The sequence below is a fragment of the Stomoxys calcitrans genome, chromosome 2, assembly GCF_963082655.1.
Source record: "Stomoxys calcitrans chromosome 2, idStoCalc2.1, whole genome shotgun sequence".
NCBI classification, from domain to species: domain Eukaryota; kingdom Metazoa; phylum Arthropoda; class Insecta; order Diptera; family Muscidae; genus Stomoxys; species Stomoxys calcitrans.
This window is the reverse complement of record NC_081553.1, coordinates 160,157,728-160,171,274: the sequence shown is the minus strand read 5'-3', so window position 1 is coordinate 160,171,274 and position 13,547 is coordinate 160,157,728.

Sequence of the window (13,547 nt, the reverse complement as noted above, 5' to 3'; positions counted from 1 at the left end):
TTTAGGGTGGGCGGCCCCCCTAGGTACCCCATTCGAAATTTCGATGCTAAATTTTTATTTTTAGGGTACTATATGAGAGCACACAAAATTTCGCTTAAATCGCACCACCCATCTCCGAGATCTGGCGTTTCTGAAAATAAGGGTAAGGGGGAGGGTCCGCTCCCCCTTCAGATATCAAAAAATGTAGTATTCTATTTTTACCACGGGGTCATTATGCACCATCTGTGTAAATTTCAAGAAAATCGGTTCAGCCGTTTCTGAATCTATAAGGAACACACAAACATACAAACAAGCAAAAAAACAAACCTACAAACAAACACAAATTGATTTTTGTATAAAAGATTTTCTGGAGCCCAGTGGAGGTTGTCACTGGTATGCATTCGTCGGACGTTGTGAAGGAAATTGTGTCTAAGCCGAAAATCCTTAAGTCCCCGGGGCTGGGAATGTATCACTGGTTTAATTACATGATGTGTCTGATGGACTGGTTCCTTGGTACAGGACATGCTTGTATTAGCATGTCATAGATATACCTGTGGAAGGTCCACGAAGGTCTGTCATCCTTTATGTTGAAGACTCTTGAAAGGTTGATATAAACATATCTTAGAGATCCCTGGCGATCCCTGTCGCGGCAGCAGCATGTATATAAAAAGGGCAAATCCACTGAAACAGCCCAATTTTACCCTAAGAAAGTTTATTATTAACTTACTTACTATAAGATGCATTACGGCAGGCTTGGGATCTGTGGTTCTTAAAAGATGGATCAGCAGAGGAACACCTCAAGGAGGTGTAATGTCTCCTCTACTTTGGAATATAGCCATTAACAACATATTATTGTCTCTGGAAGAAAAAGGTGTAAAAGGGGTCGCGTATGGTGGTGACGTGCCAATTGCAGTTAGGGGAAAGTTTCCCAGCCTTTTAAGAGATATACTTCAGGAAGCTCTACGTGCAAAAGCGAAGTAGTCTAGGCGTAAATCCGTGCGAGACAGAAGCAGTTCTTTTCAGAAGGACATACAAGTTACCGACTGTGGCACCTGTCTCCTTAGGAGGAGAGAATATTCCACTTACAGAAGCGATAAATACCTGGGTGTTTTGCTGGACATGAAATTGAACTTCAAATCCAACATTTTGGAAAGTTTGATTCATATTTTATACCATTTTCAAATTTCAGTTGTCATTCCAACGGCATACTCTATGTCTCTATGTTCAAGGAAGAGACATTCTCTATGTCCAAGGAAGAGACATTCAGGACAACTTTAGAGGTGGAGGTATCAGGAGAAAAGAGAGAGAGGAAAACGTTTATGCTGCAAGAAGAAAAAGAAAATCGTGATTGTGAACGAATCGATATGTTCAGGAGCCATAATGAAGTACGAAAATTTTAAAGAATTGAACATCAAACCGATGTCTTTGCTACAGGCACATCCTCCATCAGAGGCAAAGAAGGAAATCTGGTAAGAGACACAGATAGTGTGCTGAGGATATGGAAGAAATCTTTTCCCAGCTGCTGGTATCCATTGACAGTGGCGATAAGTATACCACCAAACCAATGCCTGATGTTGGCACAGAATTTGTACCACCTAGTCAAAACCAGATCCACATAGCAGTAATCCGGCTGAAAAACAATAAGCCAGTAGGAGCCGATGGGTTGCAGGCTTAACTGTTTAAGACAATATGGGTAGAAGAACGCGTCTCCGATGATTGGAATCTCCGTATACTGTGTCCCGTACACAAGAAAGAGGACTAGACATTATGTGCCAACGACAGAGTAATAAGTCTCCTTCAAACTCATACAATCGCTATCGAGCGTACCTTGTGAAGTCTAAGACCAACGAAATAATTGGGCCCTATCAGTGCGGTTTTTAAATTGGCATATCCACCATACACCAGATATTCACACTGCCCCAAATCTTCGAAATGACCCAAGAAGAACAGGTTAACTATTACCATCTCTTCGTTGACTAATAGGTCGCTTTCGATTTGGACCTCACGAATGCATCATTCAAACCAGAGCTGCGGCAACGTTAAGTTAGGTTACGTTGAAAAAGGGTGCGGATATAAATCCACCCTACTCTACTATGGAAATTCACCTAAGACAGTAATTTTGTCACAATCCGGGGAAAACTGTATAACTTAAGCATCCAAATTCGGCACGGACATTGCGTGGTCTAATATATATGACACAATTCAATTTTGTAGAACAAAATATTGTTTTTTTTTGCCAGATATATCCATTCATAAACCGATCTGAACCACATTAAGGTCGGATATCGGGAGGCTCAGAAAAACTCACTGTTTCAAATTTCAGCGAGATCGGATAAAAAATAGTGCTTTTATGGCCTTCAGACCCTTTATCGGGAGATCGGTCTATATGGCAGCTATATCAAAATATAGTCCGATCTGAACCATATTTAGGTCAGATGTCGGGAGGCCTTAAATAATCCACTGTATTAATTTGAGCTAAATCGGGCAATAAATAAAGCTTTTATGGGCTTCAGACCCTCTATCGGGAGATCGGTCTATGTGGTAGTTATATCTAAATATAGTCCGATCTGAACCATATTTGTGTCAGTTGTCGGGAAGCCTTATAATACTTTCTGTTTTAAATTTCAGCCAAATCGGATGAAAAATAAAGTTTTTATGGGCATTAGCCTTTTTATCGGAAAATCGGTATATAGCAGCTACAGACGGATAGACAGACAGAGACACGGGCATCGTTAAATCGTCTTAGTATTTTACGACGATACGAAATATATATACTTTGTAGGGTCGGAAATTGGTATTTCGATGTGTTGCAAACTGATTGACTAAATGAATATACCCCCTATCCTACGGTGGTGGGTATAAAAATATAACAAGCGTGCTAAGTTCAGCCGGGCTATGGTAGCTGCATCAGGTTATCAACCGATTTAGACCATATTTGGAATAGTTATTGATAGTCATACCGAAACGACATGTGAACAATTTGAACTAAATAGGATAAGAATTGCGCCCTCTAGAAGCCCAAGAAGTCTAATCGGGAGATCGGTTTATATGGCGGCTATATCAGGTTATGGACAGTTTTAGACCATACATGGCAGAGCTGTTGGAAATCATACCTACACGACATGTGGGAAATTTCAGACAAATCGGATAAGAATTGCACTCTCTAGAAGCTCAAAAATTCTAATCGGGAGATCGGTTTATATGTCAGTTTTATCAGGTTATGAACCGATTTGAACCATACTTAGAGAAGAAAAAAATTGCTTTAACAGTGGAGCTATAACATGTTATGGTCCGATTCTTAATACCAAAAATTAACCTCAAACCAGTAAGGAAGGGCAAAAGTCGGGCGGTGCCGACTGTGTAATACCCTACACCTACCCTATAAGAATGTGGGACCTATATCTAATTCTGAACCAATTTTGATGGACCTCGGCGAGCAAATATGTTCAAACTGTAAAAACTACGGTTTTGGCAAATTACCCAAAATCTGACGAACGTATATATGGGAGCTATATCTAATTTTGAACCGATTCCGAGCAAACTTCTCAGCGTTGTGCAACATTTTGGCAAGATTGGTCAAACAATGCGCTTGCAGTGGCTCTTGGGGTGAAAATCTGGCGATATACATATATGACAGCTATATCTAAATCTGGGCCGATTTCTATGAAATTCGCTAGTAATATTGAGAGTCATAAGACAGAATTTCGGATAGCATGTGATAACTTTTTTGCAATATTTCTCAAAATCGGACGAACATATATATGAGAGCTACATCTAAATCTGAACCGATTTCGAGAAAACTCCTCAGATACTGTGGAACTCGTCGAGGAAAACCTTTTTCAAAATTTTAGCAAGATGGATCAATAAATGTGCTTGCTGTGACTCTGGACGTTAAAATCGGGCGATATATATATATGAGGGCTATATCTTAATCGGAACCGATTTCCATGAAATTCGTCAGTAATATTGAGAGTCAAGAGAAAATCCCTCGTCCGAAATTCGAGAACATCGGATAACAAAAAACCATTTTATTGCAATATTATTGCAAATCGGACGAACATATATACAGGAGATATATCTAAATCTGAACCGATTTTGACCAAACTCTATGTATATTGTAGTCATTGAGGAAAGCGTTGTGCAATAGTATGACAAGATTGGTCAATAAATGTGCTTGCAGAGGCTCGGGGAGTGAAAATCGGGCGATATATATGTATGAGAGCTATATCTAAATCTGAACCGAGTTCCATGAAATTCACCAGTAATGTCGAGAGTCGTAAAAAATCTTTCCTGCCAAATTTAGAGAGAATCGGTTAACAAATGACCATTTTATTGCATTATTATTGAAAATCGGATCCATATATAAATAGGAGCTCTATCCAGATCTGAACTCATTTTTAACAATTTCAATAGGCTTCGTTTCTATGCCTGTACCAAATTTGAAGACGATCGGAAGAAAACTGCGACCTGTACTTTGTACACAAATTAACATGGACAGACAGACGGACATAGCTAAATCGAATCAGAAAGTGATTCTGAGTCGATCGGTATACTTATCACAAGTTATAATACCCTGTACCACAGTAGTGGTGTAGAGTATAATAAGAGGCAGGATAATTTAGCTTTCGGTATCATAACAGGCCACATAGGCCTACGATCTCACTTATGCAAAATCGGTGCATCAAGTGATAGCATGTGGGGATGATGATGATCATTGACCGGCTTTCATGGCTAACAGACATTGGCACTTAGGTGGGGACACAGACATGAACCAACTTAGGGACTTGGTATGGGAAACAATTAGGGATTTTGAAAGCAGCACGGAATTCCTGACTTATGCTGCAATGACATGATCAAACATGTCACATGAGCTGTCACTTTCTGTATTTATAAGACTTGTGTTATGTACGTCAAATATGAGTAGAGCGGGATATAGTCGGCATGTATTCCATTTTACATGTTCGACGAAATAGAAGCTCGATTTAATCGAAAACATTGGATATTTATTCCCAAATCTATTTGTCATATTAAATTTTTCGTACGTATTACACAATGTGTACAATTTTGAGAGTTTCTATTTCGAAATTACATATGACATGTCTGATCGTGGAATAGGAGCTTTAGATTTTCTTTTTGGAGGTTTCTTTTGATTATTTGGAGTGCACAAAAAGTGGACTACTGGCTTAGATATACATATATCCGTAGTGGCATGGCGCGGATTAATATCGGCACCCTCTTTTCAATGTATCTTTACCTATAGGTATGCAGACCATTGATGTCGCATAACTTTGCTTGCCACCTACTTCAGTAATAATAAGTCCGGGTGACTTAAATGGTTTAACGCCCCTAAAGACTACTTTTACCATAAATTATTGGGTTGCCCAAAAAGTAATTGTCGGTAATATAGTAGTAATATAGTCGGCGGTGACAAATTTTTTCAACGGCTTGTGACTCTGTAATTGCATTCTTTCTTATGTCATTTTCTGCTGTTACTTTTAGCTTGCTTTAGAAAAAAAGTGGGCGAAATTTTGTTTACATTTGTTTGTTTGGCGTCAATTTTAATATGGATACCACATGTATTGAAAGAAATTCATTTAACAAACCGAATCAACGCTTGTGATATGCACCTTAAATGCAATGAATTTGATCCGTTTTTAAAACGAATCATAACTGGAGATGAAAAATGGATTGTTTACAACAACGTTAGTCGAAAACGATCATGGTCCAAGCATGATTGATTGATTATACGAGCAGACGGACATACTGCGTGATAGCTGCTACTTATCCATCAAATTTACGAGGAAAGAGACATCAAACAATCTTGGATCCACTTCCAAACAAAAATATAGGGAAGGTGGCACTCCTGACGGTGTAGAAGACATTCTTGCATGCCTAGGTAAGTCAGTAAAAGCTATATTTCTCCCACAAAAATTGCAAGAGTTTTGTATTTTCACACTGGAAAGTTAATGTTCGCACCAACACCACAAAACCAAAACAATAACATCAGCTGGCCTTGTTCTTCAAACATAGTGGTGATATAAAAACGATAAATCTCGATAACTTTGGAAAAAATATCGATTACGAAAAAAGCGAGTTGCCAACCACAGCAAATTTCCGTTAAAATATTTCTGGTTTCAACTTTGAAGATCCAACGTACTCCTCCAGCTAACTCCACTGCTACCCAGCAAACAATTAATGTTCAATCTGCGAAACGAAACAGAAACGAATTATCCCCAAATATTGAAACAGAAAGGGCAGTAACTCCGACTGGTCTTTCACAAATCGAACTCATAGAGCTTATTAGCAGCACAATCAATTCAAATTTGGATGAAAAGCTAAAAACTTTGTCCACAAAAGAAGACATAGAAGAAGTCAAAGTAGAAATCAACTCTATAAGTTCGGAAATAAACCAATTGAGAACTGAAAATCAGAAATTAAAAGAGGAACTTAGATATGTACGACGAGAATGCGAAGAAAACAAGAAGGACTTAATGTGGATGCACGAACATATCAAAAGCAACAAGATTTTTATCAGAGGGCTAAATAGTTCAAGTGAACCTGTAAATGAGGTGAACAACATATTAACCAATAAATTAGAACTCAAAGTGATGGCTAGATCCGTTCGGAAGATACACGAAAGAAATGGTAGAATGACTGTTGTGACAGAGTTCACATCAAGCCAAGAATCTGAGGATGTCATTCGAAATGGTAGAAAGTTAGCTGGTTCGAACATATATATAGAGCGTGATCTCATCCCTTCGAAGCAACAGTTGAAAAAGATCTCTCTATGTCTGAAGTCAAAAATAATGAAAATATCTAAGGAGCATAATATTACTGTGAGAGAAGACAAAATCAAAATAAAAAATATATGGTTTACATGGAATAAGGACCGAAAACTAGTTGCCGGAAAAAACGATGCCAAGGATGAACTACATAAGATCTACGGTGATATTATTGAAACTTTGGACACCAATTACGAGTATTTGCTATGTGAAACTCAGTCAAAAAACTAATTACAACCCCAAATACAACTTACCGAAACCTTACTGCCTTATCGTATAACGTCAATGGAATGGAAAACAAATATTTATATCCATCATTCTTCAATTTCTTAAATAAAAATGATATACTTGTATTAACAGAAACACATCTACTTGAAAATAAATTTGAAAACGTTAAGAAATATTTCCCTGGATTTGAATTGTATAATGTTCCGGCAATAAAAGTACACACGCACGGTCGTGGAATTGGTGGTATCATATTTGCAGTAAATAACACTGTTTCAAGAATGGGTATAAACCATCGAGTAATAAAACATGAAAATATAAACTGCTATCTGTTTTATTCCCAACAGGGACCAATATTTACAATCATACCTCAATATTGGAGACCCGCACAATGGTCATATGACTATAATAAAATCCGTAAACTTTTCGAAGAAAAAGATGTATTTAATCCAATTTTAATTGGGGACCTTAACTCAAGGATAGGAGAAATATCACAAGAAGTAAACGAAGTATACAGGGAATTATTCTCAGCTGGAATGAACACACGAAAATCTCGAGATAAACAAGTTAATAGAAAGGGAAATCTACTTGTAGAACTATGTACAAATAATAATATGCTCATTCTAAATGGTAGAACACGCGGAGACGAGGAAGGAAATCTTACCTTTATAAGTGGAACTGGAGCATCCGTAAATGATATTTGCGCAGTATCACAAGAAATACTAAATCTGGTAGAGGAATTTGTAGTAGAAAATAAAACGTGGTCAGACCACTTGCCAATAAAAATTCAACTCAAGTTACCTACAGAAAACACTACTAACAAAGGCCTTAATTTACTTCCTAAACTTTTATGGAATAAAAATAAAATCAGCAGGTACCATGTAGATCTCCAAGAGAATCTAAATAAGTTTATAAGCAGATCAAATGACCTTACATTGGCCGATCTTGGAAACACAATAAAAGCGTCAGTAAAACTTGAGGTACACCAAAGAGGATTTACACCAAAACAACCTTGGTATGACTTTAAATGTCACAATGCAAGAAATAGTATGTTCTCTCTGTTAAAAACTTACAAAAAAGACAACTCACTTGAGTCCAAAACACAATATTTAGAATCTGCCAAAAAATACAGATATATATGCTTAATCAGTAAACAGAACCATAACAGATATTTATTGAATACAATAAACAATGTAAGCGACTCTAAGCAGTGGTGGAGAGCAGTCAAAGTGATAAGGAACCAAACATTTCAAATAAGTCCAACAATATCATCAGAATGTTTCAAAAATCACTTTCAAGAGCTTTTAAACCCTCAACAGAATGCATTGCAAATATCTTACGCCCTAAATTTTAACACTGATCTGATTTTAGATAGTGAAATCAGTTTGGTAGAGCTAAAAAGTGTTCTTAGAAAGTTGAAGATGAATAAAGCGCCAGGAGAGGATCGAATCCCATATGAACACATTGTATATGCAACAGAAGATTTCCATAAGCAATTAGTAGTTAGATACAACAAAATTCTAAATACTGGAGATATTGATAATGCATTTAATAAGACTATAATATTCCCGATACATAAAAAAGGAAATATGTCAGAACCTTCAAATTACAGAGGAATTGCGTTTATGAACTGCTTGGCAAAAATAATGATGGGTATCCTAAACGAAAGACTATGTAAATGGGTAAATCATCATCAGGTGTTATGTGAATATCAGGCCGGATTCAGAAAAGGTTATTCCACTGTTGATAACATCTATAATCTAGCATCTATTGTGAGCCTTAAAATCAAGGAAAATAAAAAAGTATACGCATTTTTTGTGGACTTCAAAGCGGCTTTTGATAATGTTCACAGAAAATCACTTTTATACAAACTGGCTCAACTTGGTGTATCAAACAAGTTCGTAAAACTGATTCAGAATATATATGACAACACAGAATATGCGGTTTGGACAGGAGAGGAACTTTCGGAATATTTTGGAACTGATTCGGGTGTTAAACAGGGATGCCTATTATCGCCAATGCTATTCTCTCTATATATAAATGATCTACATGAACACTTAGAAGGTGGAATATACATCAAAAATTTGAACATAAGACTTTTGCTATATGCAGACGACATTGTTATCCTAGCAGATGATATACATATACTGCAAACCATGATCTTAAACCTCGAAAACTACTGCAGAATGTGGAACTTACAAGTCAATATGAGCAAGTCTGAAATACTCATATTCAGAAAGGGAGGAAGGCTTAGCGCAAGAGAGAAATGGATGTATAATGGAAATGAGATTAGAATTGTAAACGAGTATAAATATCTAGGCGTCACATTTACACCAAAGCTATCATTTTTAAAGCATGTAGAAAATCGCACAAACCAGTCAAAGATGGCAATAAATACCACATGGACTAACTTTCTGGGAAAAAAAGATGTCAATATTCCCATGAAATGGAAAATCTACCAGGCCGTTTGCAGGGCAATACAAACATATTCTGCTCAAGTATGGGGATTTGCTCACTTTGACGAGGTTGATAAACTACAACGTTATTTTTTGAAGAAAATACTGAAGGCGCCCTGTTTTGCTCCTAACTACGCACTCATGCTCGAGACCGCGGTTGAAAGTTGCCATTTATATACACTAAATCTACATCTACAATACATACACCAAATAATGCACAAATATCAAGAAACTCGTTTACCAAGAAAGCTAACTAATTTATTACTGCAAGAAGAAGGATTTTGGGTATCAGATATTAAAAGAACTGCACAACGATTAAACGTACAATGGCCAAATACCACGAATGAATATGAGTGGAATTTATTCAGCACATGCTTGGTTAATAGTGAACGACATTATATCTTTTATGAAAACTTGAAGTTAAAATATCAAAGCCAATCTAGAATATACAAACATTTAGATTATAGAATGGGAGAAATGTACTTTACTGATTCTTACTCTAGCGATCAAATTTCCTGGGTCTTTAAGGCAAGATGTGGATTGATCAACCTGAATGCCAACAGATTTAATGCAGAAAACGAGGAAAGAAAATGTTCTATGTGCAACCTTAATCGAGATGAAACATTACTGCACTTTCTTGGAGAGTGTCCTGTTTTGAGAGAATTTAGAATTACAATATTCCAATCTGCTGTGCTATCTGAGGAAACCATGATCAACATCTTAGACGGCCGTGAACCTGACAATTGGCGACAGCTAATTTCATACTTAAAAACTTGTTTATCCTACAGGAAATTTCTAGTAAATGAGTACAACTCCGTATAGAAGGCATGAAAAGTTATATATATGACAGACGGCTTATAACAGAGCCATTGTCTATTAATACCTTACTTTCTTTTTTTACCAAACTGTAATTACAGATCAGCAATCTATTGTAATGTAAAGAAATATGTTGGTGAATAAAGAAATTATTATTATTATGGTGAACCAGCTCAAACCACTTCAATATATAATCAACATCATTATTCCAAGGTTGCGGTGTCTATGTGAGTCCCGTCGTATGGCGTGGAACATGAGTTTTCATCAAAAGCCTCAACATATACTCCACTGTTTTTGCTCCCACACCCATCACGTGTATTAACATTTCAGTTTGGACATGGATTTTTGAGAGAAACTTGGTGGCATCATTAGCGCTATCGACCTGTTCGCAGAAAAGTTTCCAGGAGGCTTGTTTGGCTGGTATGATCAACTTATTATAAATTTTATCCAATAGGGTTACCCTTATTTCGGAAGCTTATCAAATTCGGCGCTGACCTAGTTATTTTAAACTTAATGAAGCGATTGTCCGAGAAGGAATGCTTAATTTTTTGCGAACATATTGTCACATCTAAAACCTCCTTCCTTTTAACAAAGATACAGGTTACCAACATTTAGTATTAAAAGGTCGTTAGTATTCAAGAACTCTGACAGCGCTTGGCTGCGCTTATGTTGGTACTACCCCACTAAATTTGGTGGGAGTTCGCATTGCACCCTATAAGTTTCTTATTTCCTTTCTGTTTTGCCTTCCTCATCAGTCATTACAGCTCCGACGCGGGTGACGGTGTCGAATGTGATGTATGCTCAACCGTCTCTCCGTCTCACCATTGTTGCACACGACATTGACAACTCTAGGGAAAATATGTACTCTTACGCAGGTCCTCAGCGTAGTTTTCGTGTTAGCATATAATAATTGGTAGTTGAAATTAAACTTTGTTCGAGGTCGCGCATGGCTTCTGAATTAAGGCAAAATGAATCTTGCCCTAGCTGACTTTTTCTATCAGAGCGTGTGTAACTGTCCTTCTCCGGTGAGGGTTTACCCGGATAACCTATCTAATTATTGGTCTTTGAGTAAATGGGCTTCTTGAGAGTCAGTAATGGTCTCATCGTCGGCTCCCTGTAGTGAATCTTCTGTCATATCACTTCATGATGCATCAATATTAGGATCTTTGCTTATCCTAGTCTTCCGAATCTGGAGAAAGTCACGGCTTCCATCATATTTTCGGTCGCAACTTTGCTACCTCATTCATGGTGAAGACCGTCATCTTTGTGAGCTGGGGGATGTCCATTTCTCTCACTTGGTCAAGATTTTTGGCTTCGAGGGGACTGTGGATACTTCCAACGAGCTTTTTGACGGTATTAATACATTCTGCTGACATAAAGCGCAGCATCATCAGAGGGGAAATCTCCTCTATACTCGCAGCTAAACCTTTGTATGGGTGGACCCTCTTCAGAGTAGAACATATGTTCCAAATTTAGCTCGTTAACCAGATCCTTCACTAGTTAAATCCTACCGGATGCACTGCTGATATCAATGACTGCATACGTTGGCACATCTCTGTTGTGCTTCCTTGCCACTTTGGCATATGAGGGCGGCTCCTTGCCTTTTGGAAGTCACAGTAGTAGTGTTAGGTCTTCCAGAGATCTGATTCTCCTTCCAGCTTCCGCAAAAGTGGTTCGAAAATCAGTTTTATCCTCACCACCTTCCTGCAAGTTCACCCACGATGCCGGGTGATAATCCACCGTTTCCTTCTTCGTGCTTCGTGGAAACTATATCTGCTTATTGAGTGATTTGGACCATACTTGGCACAGTTGTGCACTTTGTGCAAAATTTCAGCCAAATTGAACAAAAATTGCGGCTTCCAGGGCTCACAAAGTCAAATCGGGAGATCGGTTTATATGGAAGCTATATCTCGTTAGAGACCGATTTGGACCGCACTTGGCACAGTTTTTGGAAGTTATAACAGAACACTATTTGCCAAATTTCATCCATGTCGGACAAAAATTGCGGCTTTCAGGGGCTCAATAAGTCAAATAGGGAGATCGGTTTATATAAGAGCTTTATCTATATCCGAACCGATGCAGTGCATTTGCATACCCAATGACCTAAATCGAAATTAAGTATTTGTGCAAAATTTCAAGCGACTAGCTTTATGCGTACGACCGCTATCTTGATTTCGACAGGCGGACGGACGGACATGGCGGAGGACGGACGACTCAGAATTTCGAGACGATCAAAAATATATATACTTTATGGAGTCCAAGATCAATATTTCGAGGTGTTACAAACGGAATAACTAGATTAGTATACCCCCATCGTATGGTGGTGAGTATTAAAAGTGTGCTAAGTTCGACCGGGCCTTATCTTGGGTATCCACCACCATGGATTCCTCTAAAAACGTTCCCTTATTAACTGAGTTTGTATTTTAATTATTTTGGTGTCAAGAAGTCATATCTGGATATCGGTACTTAAAGGGACCTATATTACCATATTGAAAGATTCGAATAAAACTTGGCACTGATGTTGTAGGTTATAATATAAGTTTTTGTGCCAAATTTCAGCCAAATCAGCTCAAAATTTAGGCTTCTAAGGGCTGAAGAGGTCAAATCCGGGGATTGGTTTATATGGGAGATATATGTTTACAGATAGATTGGGATCATACTTGGCATGGATATAGGAAGTCATAACACAAGTCTTTGTTCCAAATTTCAACCAAATCGGATGAAAATGAATGCTCCTAGGGGCTCAAGAAATTAAATCGGGGGAACGATTTATATGGGGGCTATATCCAAATCTGAATCGATATGACCCATTTGCAATCCCTAACGACCTACATGACTAGGAAGTATCTGTGGAAAATTTCAAGCGGCTAGCTTTACTCGTTCGACCGCTATCGTGATGGGCAATATCGGTTCAGATACAGACATAGCTCCCATATAAACCGATCTCCCGAATTGCCTTCTTGAGCCCTTACAAGCCGCAATATTTGTCAGATTTGGCTGAAATTTTGCAGTTAATGTTCTTTTATGATTTCCAAAAACTGTGCATAGTAGGGTTCTAATCGGTCTATAACCTGATATAGCTCTTATATAAAGCGATCTCCCGATTTGATTTCTTGAGCGCCTGGAAGCCGCAATATTTTTCCGATTTGGCTTAAATTATTCATGCGGTGTTTTATAACGACTTCCAACAACTGTGCCAAATAAGATCCAAATCACTCTATAACCTGATATAGCTCCCTTGTAAACCGGTCTCTCGTTCATGCTTGTTCGGTTCCAAAAAGCTTTAATG